Genomic DNA, 13,505 nt, shown 5'->3' with positions numbered 1-13,505 from the left:
TAGGAGCTTGCTTTAAACCATATAATGCTTTCTTTAATTTATAAACATGGTTAGGGTGTTTGTGATCTTGAAAACCGGGGGGTTGAGAGACATAAACCTCTTCCATAATGTATCCATTTAAGAAAGCGCTTTTAACATCCATTTGATACAAGACAAAATTCTTGTGGCATGCAAAAGCTAATAACATTCTTATGGACTCAAGTCTTGCTACCGGGGCAAATGTCTCCTCATAATCAATTCCTTCTTCTTGATTGTAACCTTGGGCCACTAATCTAGCCTTGTTACGCACAATGACCCCATGCTCATCTACCTTATTTCTATAGACCCATTTTGTTCCAATCACCGATTGGTGTAACGGTCTTGGAACTAACTCTCAAACATCATTTCTAATAAATTGATTTATTTCTTCTTGCATAGCTAGAAGCCAAGATTCATCGAACTCGGCCTCTTTAAAATTCTTTGGTTCAATTTGAGAAATAAAAGCAATGAAATTACACAAGTTTCTAAGGGAGCTTCTAGTTGTGACTCCTTGTGAAGGATCACCTAGAATTTGGTCTATAGGATGAGCACTTTTGAACTTCCACTCATGTGGAAGGTTAGAATCCATACCTTTGCTTTCATTTACCTTTTCCTCGGGTGGTTCCTCTTTGGGAGTTTGTGATGGAGCGTTAGATGATTCTCCAATGTCAAGATTTTGAACCTCTTCTCCCAAACCTACAACATCATCATCTACACTTTTGCTTGTAGGAGGGTTAGACTCATCAAATGCAACATGAATAGATTCTTCAACAACATTAGTTATTTTGTTATAAATTCTATAAGCTTTACTATGTGTTGAATAACCTATAAAAATTCCAACATCGGATTTTGCATCAAATTTTCCAAGGTTGTCCTTGGTGTTCAAAATATAGAATTTACATCCAAAAACTCTAAAATATCCAATATTGGGTTTTCTCCCTTTCCAAAGCTCATAAGGGGTTTAATTCATGTTAGGGCTAATGAAAACACGGTTCAAAATGTAACAAGAAGTATTGACGGCCTCGGCCCAAAAATATTTCGGTAATGAGATTTCATTGAGCATTGACCTAGCCATTTCTTGAATTGTTCTATTCTTCCTTTCGACAACTCCATTTTGTTGTGGAGTTCTTGGAGCCGAAAAGTTGTGGTTAAAACCATGTTCATCACAAAACAATTCTAAGGCATCATTGTCAAACTCTCCACCATGATCACTCCTAATGGAGGTGATTGAATACCCATTTTCATTTTGCACACTCTTACAAAATTTAACTAAATTTTCCAAAACCTCATTTTTGAGTTTCAAAAATATAACCCATGTAAATCTAGAAAAATCATCAACAATCACAAATGTATAGTATTTACCACCTAGACTAGCAATTCTTGAAGGACCGAATAAATCAATATGAAGCAATTGCAAAGGTCTAGAGGTTGAAATCTCTTTCTTGGAATGAAAAAATGTTTTAATTTGTTTTCCAAATTGGCATGCATCACAAAGTTTATCTTTAACAAAAGGAATAGATGGCAAACCAACAACAAGATCTTTTCTAACCAACTTTGAAATAGAATCCATACTAGCATGTCCTAATCTTCTATGCCACAACCAAGAATTATCATTCATAACGGTTAAACATTTATTTTTGCTATCAAATGAATCAACATCAATAACATAAACATTATCCTTCCTTTCTCCAACAAAAATAACTTCATTGGTTGAAGCATTTTCAATGGAGCATTTTGAGGATTCAAACACAACACGAAAATCTTTATCACATAATTGACTAATACTAAGTAGATTATGTTTAAGGTTATCAACAAGAAGCACATTTTTAATACATGGAGAGTATATGTTACCGATATCACCAATGCCCAAGATTTTTCCTTTTGAATTGTCTCCAAAAGTGACAAAACCACTTTCCTTGCTCTTAAAACTTGAAAATCTTGATGGGTCACCAGTCATATGCCTTGAACAACTACTATCCAAGAACCACAAGCTTTTGCTCTTCCTTGTAGATTCCTACAAAAGAAAATTATTTGTTGGTCTTTGGTACCCACATAACTTTGGGTCCTTTCTTGTTAGTTTTGGAACCCTTTGGTACCCATTTGGTCTTGCCTAGATATGCATATCTCTTTACATGACAATATGAAATAGTATGACCATCTTGGTTACAATATGTGCATGTAAAGTGTGGTATGCTAGTTGGTTTTACAAAGAAGTTTCTCAAAATTTTTTGTTTCCTACTAGGATCATATCCAATACCACTTTTTCCAGAACCACAAGATTGACTCCCTAGCATAAGTTCATAGCCTTCTTTACCTTTTGTAAAAATATATATGTCATTCTTAAGGCTTTTTACATTAGCATGCAACTCAACAATTTCTTTCTTATATGAGGAACAAGTAGCACATTGAGATTTAGCCAAAAGTTTCTTTTCATTTAATTTCAAAATCTCAATTTCCTTTAATAGCATGTTGGTCTTTTCTCTAAGGGTTTGGTTTTTAGCAAGCAATTTTCCAAAATCATCAAATAGTTCCTTAAATGAATTTGACAACTCATCATATGACATTTCTAAGTTATCATCATCATTTTCACTATCACAATCACTTTGGTTAGAAATGCTTACCCCGTCATCAAGTGCCATCATGCACATGTTTGCTACTTCATTCTTCTCCTCATTGTCGGAGTCCTCCTCATCACTATTGGGCCAATCCGCCAACATTGCCCTTCCTTTGTATTTATTCTTCTTCCTCATTGGGCAATCCATTTTCATGTGACCGGGCTTCTTGCATTCAAAGCAAATTGGTGGATCATCTTTGCTTTTTCTTTCTTTTTCTTTTGAGTCACTTCCTCTTTGTGGCTTCTTCCCAAAGTTCTTCTTGAATTTCATGAACTTTTTGTATTTCTTTGAGAAGAGTGCCAAGTCCTCCATGTCACTACATAGGCTATCCTCATCATCTTCACTAATGGCACGGGAGGAGGAAGACTTGAATGCAATAGTCTTCTTTTTCTTCTCAACTTCCTCTTCATCTTGTGCACTCATGAAAATTTCATGGTTCATGAGTGAACCAATTAGTTCTTCCAAGGGAAGTGTTGAGAGATCCTTGGCTTCTTGAATGGCAATCACTTTGCCTTGATAGGCTTTGGTGAGACTTCTCAAAATCTTGGTCACCATCTCCTTTTGTGAAAGTACCTTGCCAAGAGAATTCAAACCATTAGTGATAGTAGTGAAACGAGTATACATGTTAGCAATAGTTTCATCCGCTTTCATCTTAAAGTTCTCATATTGAGTATAATAAATTTGAATTTTAGTTTCCTTCATAGCATTTGTTCCTTGATGAGTGACTTCAAGCATTTTCCACATATCATGAGTGGTAGAAGCTTGTTCAATATTTTTGAACACATCTCTATCCAAACCACATATAAGTGCATATTTAGCTCTAGCATTCTTAGAAAGCATTTTCTTGTCTTCTTCATCATATGCCTCATGTGTCTTAATAACTTCTACACCATTAATGACATATTTAGGAATGTAAGGACCATTAGACACTATATGCCACAAATCATAATCAATAGATTGAAGATAAATTTCCATCCTAATTTTCCAATAAGGAAAGTCTACTCCATTGAAGAATGGTGATCTATTTGTGATTAAACCTTCTAACATGTTATTTTGTGAATTACTTGGAAACGCCATGCTCTAGATTGTGAAATCTAATCAAATAAATGAGCCCTTGATTTGATACCAATTGTTAACCCAATATATGTTTCCAAGAGGGGGGGTGAATTGGAAATTTAAACTAATTTCGGAAATTTAAAACTTAATATGCCAAAATATGCAATAAATCAAATTTATCAAGTAAAAGCAAATAATATGGCAATCAAATAGATATAGCAAATAATCAAACTTGTAATGTAAAGAGTTGAAGGTTAAGAAATTGCAAACTCTCGAATTTTACAAGGTTCGGTAGAACTAAGCCACCTACGTCCTTGGTCTTCAAAGCTATGGACCTAGCTTTGAGTTCAACTATCGAGCCAAGTTAGCGGGCTTGACTAACCCTTACAATCGGGAATTTTTCACCAAGGTATTTCCAAACCTCTTACAATAGTTTTCCACCACCAAGGACTATCAACCTCTTTTTCGGATTGTTGAAGTGCCAATCTCACTCTAACCAGGTTGTTTACAAAACCGGTGCCAACCTCACCTCAATTACAATATGGGAATGTGTTTGATATTACAAGCAAAAATCACTCTAGAAGTATGATAATACAATGAGAAACCTAGAGTGATTAGCAAGCACACTTAGAAGAAATAAATACAAATTTTGGCTCAAGTGTGTGAAAATGTGTTTGGATGATTTAAACTTTGAGAGCTCTTTGAAATCAATGGATTAGGTTTGATATATGTAATAAATGCTCAGCCAACCACCAACTTTGAGTGAAAAACGAGTTTATATAGAGTTTGGGAAAAAACTAGCCGTTTATAGCCGTTAGGGGTTAATTTTTAATGCTGCCTGCCGCGAATCAGAAGTCCAGATGGGGAACTGGAATTCCGGTTGCCAACCGGAATTTCGGATGGCAAACAGAGAGCAAAAGTTCGAAATAGCCTATTTTCCCGTTTTTCAATTCTTTATAACTTTTAGCTTGTTTATCCGATTTCAAAAATTCCAATTGCGTTACGACTGTATCGAGATGTATTTTCTTAAAAGTGAATTTATGATATTTATTTCTCATTTTAAAAAATCACCATTTTTAGTACGTGAGTGAGCCAAATTTTATGCTTATGACTTAAAGTAAACTTGCAATCACTTTACAAGACTAAGAAATGAAATTAAACCTTTATCTTGAGTTTCTTGAGTCTTGAAATCCATTTCGGGTCATTTCCGGAAAATTTGGTAAAATGACCATTTTGCCCTTGGTCATAAGTTTGACTTTGAAATGCTAATTCACTTTGGTTTTTGCTACAAAATCAACAAATCATTAGTAACAAATAATAATCAAATATTTGTTAATCATCAAAACAAGGAGACTTAAGAGTTTGGGTCAACAAAAATGACGTTTATTATTATATTTATAATTTAATTAAATAGTTGTCGTAATCAAATATCTAATCAAATTTGAATTCAAATTAAGTAAAGATATATCATAAATTTTATAATTAGATATTTTATTTTTTATTCTTTAATTATTAATTAATAATCATAAATTTGAAAAAGAAGAATTAAAAATGTAAAAAAAAATGAGAAAGTAGAAAGAGTGCTTTGAAACAATTTTTGAGTGCCACATCATCTCCTTGATTCTCTCATTTATATAAATATATAGATAATCATAAATTTGAAAAAATAAAAATAAAAAATTGTAAAAATGATAAAATAGAAAAAGTGCTTTGGATGAATTTTGGGTGTTATATCACCTCTTTGATGTTCAATGGAGATATATTATAAATTTTATAATTAGATATTTTAGTTTTATTATTTAATTATTAATTAATAATCATAAATTTAAAAAAGAATGATTAAAAAATGTAAAAAGAAAAAAAAAAGAAAATAGAAGAGTACTTTGAAGCAATTTTAAAGTGTTACATCACCTCCTTGATACTTTCATTTGTATAAACATATAGATAATCATAAATTTGAAAAATAAAAAATGTAAAAAATGATAAAATAGGAAGAGTGTTTTTGAGCAATTTTAGAGTGTCATATCACTTCTTTGATGTTCTCATTTATATAATGCTAAGTAGAAGTAACGTGCAATGCACGTTTGCTCAGTTTTAAACTTATAATATTGTCTATAATTTTAATAAAAACTGGTTCACTATTTTAAAAAAAATATATACATATATATAATAGAATGAATTATAGTTCTATAGTATTTATAAATATTTATATCAACAATCTCTACATACATGACATCTAAACACAACATTGACATAGATCTATATTTACATGACTATATGATATATATATATATTATAATAATATTTTAAAAAAAATTAATAATAGAAGTAAAATAAGAATAGAAAAAGTCATAGTCTAGACAGTAGTATACATGCATTAACTATTTTTAATTTCTAATGTATCTCGCAATGTCTTTTGGTGAATTTGATGAAGAAAAAGAGCTCTAATCACTTGATAAAAAACAAACTATCATACAAATTTATAAGATAAAAACTGATATGTATGTCTTTATTATTTTTAAATTAATATGATTTAATTATTTAAATTATTTTAAAATATCTTTAAAATATCATATTTTAATTAATTAATTAATTTTTATTTAAGTTTAAGTTTGTTTTAGTTTTTGAATTTGGCGTTGGCAACAAGACATTATATATATGATATGTTTAATATAATATTAATATTATACGTGAATTTTAAATTTGAGTTTCTAACTAGTTGATAATAGATTATATTATATTATATATTTAAAATGATATTATTCTAATACGTGAAGTTTAAGTCTAATAAAATTTTATTTAATTTATAAAATTATTTTTAAATAATTATTATTGTAAAATATCTTATTTTAATTTGTTTAATTATTTATTTATTTTTACCTAACTTTAAGTCATATTTACAATTTATCGTTAAATATAATAATACTCTGTTAAATATAAGAATATTTCGTTAAAGTTAACGGAAAAAAATAAAAAATAGTTAAAACTAAGAATTTTAGTTTATTCAAATCTATATATATATATATATATATATATAAAAGAGAGCTATCATGTGGTGAGGTGGCAATCCATATGAGCTTCATTCCCTATTCTTTGTTTTTTCAATTTTTCAATTTTTTATGTAAATATATGTAACATCATATTTGCCTTAATGTTATTGTAACGTTTATGTATATATATATTTATAGCTGTAATTAACATTATTATTATAGTAAATGTAGATAAATATAACTGAAACCAAAAATAATTAGATTTTATACGTTTATGTAAATATATATAACGTTTATGTAAATATATGTAACATCATATTTGCCTTAATCTTATTGTAACGTGAAACCATAAATAATTAGATTTTATAATTGGACTGGTACTCAAAATATAGCCATTATTATCAATAATGTAAATAATAAATAATACCGGTAATAATAATAATAAAGAGAATCATTGGGAGAGGTGCAACGTTGAATTGGGAGCAATTAACATTATTATTATTATTATTATTATTATAATAGTAAATGTAGAAGAAAAAAAACTGCTTAGTAAATAGTAAATATAATTTAATATTGGGTATTTTTTAATTAGTAAATAGACTCAAAAGTGGTTGTATATAAACACCATTTTGTTTGCTTGAAGGAAAGTTTTCCTTACAAAGTATTTTTTGTGTTTTGGTTATTGATATTTGAATTTTTTTCATTGTTTACTTCATGGAGTGCTCTTTTCTTCAAGATTTAAACAATGATAAAGATAGTTTAATGATAAGAGTTCGAGTTTGTAGGATGTGGGAATCAATCAACACCAAGAAAAATGGAGAACTTATCAGTCTTGATATGATTTTCATTGATGAAAAGGTATACAAAAAAAACTTTTTATGCTATTATATTCTCTACTTTTTCCTAATTATTTTATACTTCATATAATATGGATTTTTGTGACAGGAAAATCTTATGCATGCAACGATTAGAAAAAATTTGGTTGCCAAGTTTAAGCATCTTTTGAGTGAGGGTTTTTTATATAGTATAAAAAATTTGAAAGTTGTTGCAAGCAAAGGCGAGTACAAACCTCTCTCAAATGAGAACAAGCTTCTTTTTTTGGTTACAACTTCCCTAAAGAAATTGGAAGAAGGAATTGTTAAGATTCCAATCAATGGATTTCAATTCATAACTCAAAGTTTAATTGATTTACGCGTCAATGACAATACAATCCTATCAGGTTCTTATATCAATTTTACTATTTGTTAATCTATATTTAAAAAAAATTATCTTTGTATTCTAATATCATTATATTTTTTGGGTGATATTTTAGATGTTGTTGGATGCTTGTGTGGTGTGGGTGATATTGAGATTGTTGGAGGTGGCTGGAAAAAAAGAGACATAAAAATTATAACAGATTGGTAAGTTTAACATAGTCATCAAAATCAAAATTATGTATATGTTTCTTATTATTTGTTTATTTTATAAATCTTTCATGTTCTATCTTTATTTTTTTTGGTTTAATTAACTTCTTTTTTTTCATTTATAGTTCGGTGACATCAAAAATCACTTTATGGGGAGATTTGGGGGAGATGTTTGATCGTGAGTTATACAAAAAAGATGACAAGCCCTTTATAGTGATACTCACTTCCACAACAATAAAAAAATTCCAAGGTGATAATTTTTTTGTATCTCACTAATTATAGTTTTTAAAAATTTAATGTGTATATCTTACTATTATAATCAAGTTTTTTCTTATTCAAGTTTATATTCCCGGCTTTGTATATCTTATTTTGTACTCAAGTTTTGTATATATATATATATATCTTACTATTATACACTTGATTTGTATTTATAAAAATAATTTTATTGAATTTTACAATGACTTCAAATATAGGTGAAGTCATTTTTTCTACAACAAGTGCAACCAAAATATATATTAATCTTGAAATAGATTATGTGACATCTTTAATTGAGAGATTTTCCACCACCTCCAATCAAGTGCAAGATATTGAAAGCTCCAATGTCAATAAGTTTTCTCTTGAGGAAGAGATGTTCCTCAACCGCTTGAGTATTAAAGAAATATTAGAGACTAATTGGGATGATCAAGTCAAGGTAATCATTTTCCATTCTCTTTGTTTTTCTGTTACTATTCTATTATTTATTCCTTAATGTTTCTATGTCTAATTGCATTAAATTAACAATTGCATTAAATTACTTTCTTTCTAGATTTAAATTGTTCGCTGGCACAATGTTCAAAATTCACATAGGTTTCAAATGTACGAAAAGTATTTGATTTTTTTTTTTAAGAAAAGGCTGAAAATATGTGAGTAATAATGTAGAAATAATAATGTTATAAATTATTAGGTAAAAATAGTAAAATAATTATAAAATTTAATGACATTTTATACGTGGTGCATTTTGATAATTAACTTTGATCTTTGAGTTTGAACTTTTTTAAAATTAAGATTATTTCGAAACTATAGCCATAGCCAATCCTTATTCTTTATTATATTCCTTATATGTATCTGTATATATATATATATCCACTAAATGAGTCATATATATATATATATTGGTTTGATCATTGGGGTGATACAACAGAACAAACGGATCATACAAATAAAAAGGAACAATAACGAACAAATTATATATATAAAACTAAGTTTGATCCCCAAAGTTGATCGTTTTGATGAAATCGGTGCCAGCTTTATATATATATATAAATAACTTGGAAATAACATGTGAAATTCTAACTTGGAAATAACTTTCCTTAAGTTGAAATTCTAGAAGTTTCATGTCTATACATAAGAAAAACATGTGATTATCAAATTTAGACATATTTTGGTATGGAGAGTAAAATTAATTTGAATTCAGTTATTCCATTCTCTTTGTCTTTGTGTTAATGTTCTATTATTTATTCCTTAATGTTTCTATGTCTAATTGTAGGAGTGCATTACTACAATAAGGTGCAAAATTATTGGTATAGACAACACTTTTGGATGGTATTATATATCGTGCAAAACATGCTTAAAAAAAATCATACCTTCAAATGGTGTCTACATGTGCGGCACTTGCAAAAAAATATGTGACTTCCCTCTTGTGATGTAAGAACGATAATGTTGGTGTTTTAAAAAAATATTAAAAAAACTTTGATTATTTTATTAGATCAATTCTAACTTTTATTTTTGTCTAATGTAGGTACAAAATACATATAAGAGTCATGGATAAAACTGAAGAAACAACTTTTGTCTTATTTAATGTTGTAGCTAAAAAATTACTTGATACATCTGCGCACAAGTTATTCAATAGGTTATCTTTAAACAATAATAATATTCCTACAGAGATTGAAACTCTTTTTGGAAAAGATTTTGTTTATAAGTTAAGATTGAACGAATATAACTTGAAAGAGGGTCTTGAAAATTTTACCGTATCTAAGATTTTTGTGCCTGATGAGAAATTAGAGCGAGACCATGAATTAAAGAAGGCAAGGAAGGTAATTTTCAAAAATTCAAGGTCTAATTTTGTGTGTGATATATGTAATTTAAATAAATACATTTATTTATTTGTTTTGTAGGAAAAAGTTGCTGGAAATGATGGAGATGAGAAACTAAGGGTAAGGAAAGAAATTCATTCTCAAGATGTGGTAAATTCATTAACTCTCATTTCTAAGTTGATATTCTTTATTATAAACTGAACATGATTAGTACACAAATTTTTTTTCTTCTAAAAATTACATTTCAGGGTTATCATGATTTGGAGGATTCTATGGAAGACTATGATCTCACAATTCAAAGTAGAAAGAGAAAAAAACATATTGTAGTTGATGATGAAGATGATGATTAATTAAGTTGATGATGGAGATGATGATTAAGTCAATTCTGAAGATGTGTTTAGTATTTTGGCGAACTATCTTTTAAGCATGTGTGTTTAATTTAATTTAATGTCTTAGTATAGTGTAACATGATATTTCTTATTTCTTATTAATATATATTTTTATTTGGAATTATTATTGCTTTGACTACAATTTATTTCATTACCTATTTTCAAAACAATCCATAAAAAAATATTAAGAACCATTTATTAAATAAAAATAATAATAATGTGATCAAGTCCATTAGACTTAATAAATCACATAATCCATTAGTAATGGACTTTTAGTCGACTAACAGTATTTGTCAACAAATCATTCTCAATAAAATTCTTATTAACTATATCATTTTTATATAATAATAACAATAATAATAATAATAATTGTAATTGTAATCAATTCTAATTTTACTTCTTAACTTATTAATTATTAAAAATAATTTAATAATCTTTAAAAATTAACTCATTAATCACAAAGCGGTTACATATGCATATAGGTTGTGTAGTTGTAGTATATGAGACAATAATAATAATAATATCAATAATCATGTTATTCTGCTACAATCTTAAAACTTGAAGAAAGTTTTTGAAATAAAAGTCTCACTAATATCAATCTTATTATTTAATACTTTATAGTACAAACTTCCTTTTAGAATTACAACTCATGTTTCTTACGTTATTATTATTATTATTATTGTTATTATTATTAGTTAAAGTTTTATATAATATAGGTTTTTTAAGTTATTATCTTTATAATAGTTAAAGTTTTGTACAAATTTATTAGGTTATTGTTATTGCTATTGTTATTATTATTATTACATAAATACAAACAAAAAAATAATTTTATAAAATGACGTTAATAATTTTATTATTGTTTGTGAAGTGTGGTTCTATCATGATGAACATATACGCATTTATATGTATGCTATTATTATTAGTTAAAATTTAATAGAAATAAATACTATTCTATTAAATACACTTATATCGTTTAAATTACATGTATAAATCAATAGAAAATAAATAAAATTAAAAAAAAGATTAAACCAAGAATTTAATTTGATATTCTTATAACTTTAATACAATACAACACAATAAATACAATAAAGATTAAAGAAAAAGAGTTATACACAATTAATACAATAAATACATAAAATGTAATAATTAAGAAAATAAGACTAAAAACTAAATAGCATATTCTAAATATAACAGTTTTAAACATAATAAATTTTTTTAATTATTTTTCATTATTATTTTTTATAAAATAATAAATATATATTATTTATATAAATATATACATATCCAACACTCATCTTAAAACCAATCAATGTCAAATGAATTTTACATAACGGTAGAATTAATTAATATAAAAGTGTGACAAATTGACTAAAACAATGTTTTATCACAAAGTATCTTAACTTATTAATTATTAAAAATAACTTAATAATCTTTAAAAATTAACTCATTAATCACAAAGCGGTTACATATGCATATAGGTTGTGTAGTTGTAGTATATGAGACAATTCTTAAAGCTTGAAGAAAGTTTTTGAAATAAAAGTCTCACTAATATCAATCTTTACGTTATTATTATTATTAGTTAAAGTTTTATATAATATAGGTTTTTTAAGTTATTATCATTATAATAGTTAAAGTTTTGTATAGATTTATTAGGTTATTGCTATTGTTATTAGTATTATTACATAAATACAAACAAAAAAATAATTTCATAAAATGACGTTTATATGTTATTGCTATGATGATGAGCATATACACATTTATATGTATGCTATTATTATTACTTAAAATTTAAAATTTAATAGAAATAAATACTATTCTATTAAATACACTTATTATGTTTCTTATGTTATTAGAGGAGTACAAGGCATTGCTAGCCAAATCAGTGGTGTGCTTGCTACTCAGGTAATTCATTATGCACAAAAATTTTTGAGCATTTTTTTTAAGTGCACCTCTCCCAAGGATTCTCTTTATTATTATTATTACCGGTATTATTTATTATTTACATTATTGATAATAATGGCTATTATTTTGAGTACCAGTCCAATTATAAATATTTACTAAGCAGTTTTTTTTTCTACATTTACTATAATAATAATGTTAATTACAACTATAATATATATATATATATATATTTACATAAACGTTACAATAAGATTAAGGTAAATATGATGTTACATATATTTACATAAACGTATAACATCTAATTATTTATGGTTACATATATATGATGTTACATATTTATGGTTACATTAACGTTATGATGTTACATTAACGTTAGAGAAAATTAAATTAAAATAAAAAATTGAAAAAAAAAAAGAATAGGGAAGGATGCTATTCCTACTGCTGCAGCGATCAATTGGGTACTTAAGGATGGAATTGGGTACCTCAGTAAGATCATGCTGTCAAAATATGGACGGCATTTTGATGTAAATCCAAAAGGGTGGAGATTGTTTGCAGATTTTATGGAAAATGCTGCCTTTGGATTGGAGATGTTCACTCCTGCATTTCCACATCTTTTTGTTGTAATTGGGGCTGCTGCTGGGGCAGGGCGCTCGGCTGCTGCACTGATTCAGGTTAGTTTGGAAAGTCCTCACTCCTCACTTATCAGTATATGGTATTTTATCTTCTAGATTTCTAGATAAATAGCTTGTAAAAGTGCATATAAAAGACTGAAAAGACTCAACCGGAGTCATTGGAATTTAGACTCAACTAGATTTGATCTATATTGTAATTTTTTTTTAATAAGATACCCAATTCTTGTTTTGATGAGAAAAAGTCTACTTTGTGACTTGCTTGTAGAATAATTTGAATTCAGTTTAATATTATCAATTTTGTTCAGCCAATAATTATTTTAACACAATATAACGGTCACTTGCATTATTACTGTTTTATTTTGATTTATTTTTTCAGTTTCAAGATTGAATTCATTGTTAAATAATATAGTTATAGCAAAAGAAAAGGT

Source organism: Humulus lupulus, chromosome 1 (assembly GCF_963169125.1).
Source record: "Humulus lupulus chromosome 1, drHumLupu1.1, whole genome shotgun sequence".
In the NCBI taxonomy this organism is placed as follows: domain Eukaryota; kingdom Viridiplantae; phylum Streptophyta; class Magnoliopsida; order Rosales; family Cannabaceae; genus Humulus; species Humulus lupulus.
Note: the sequence above shows the minus strand (reverse complement) of the source record.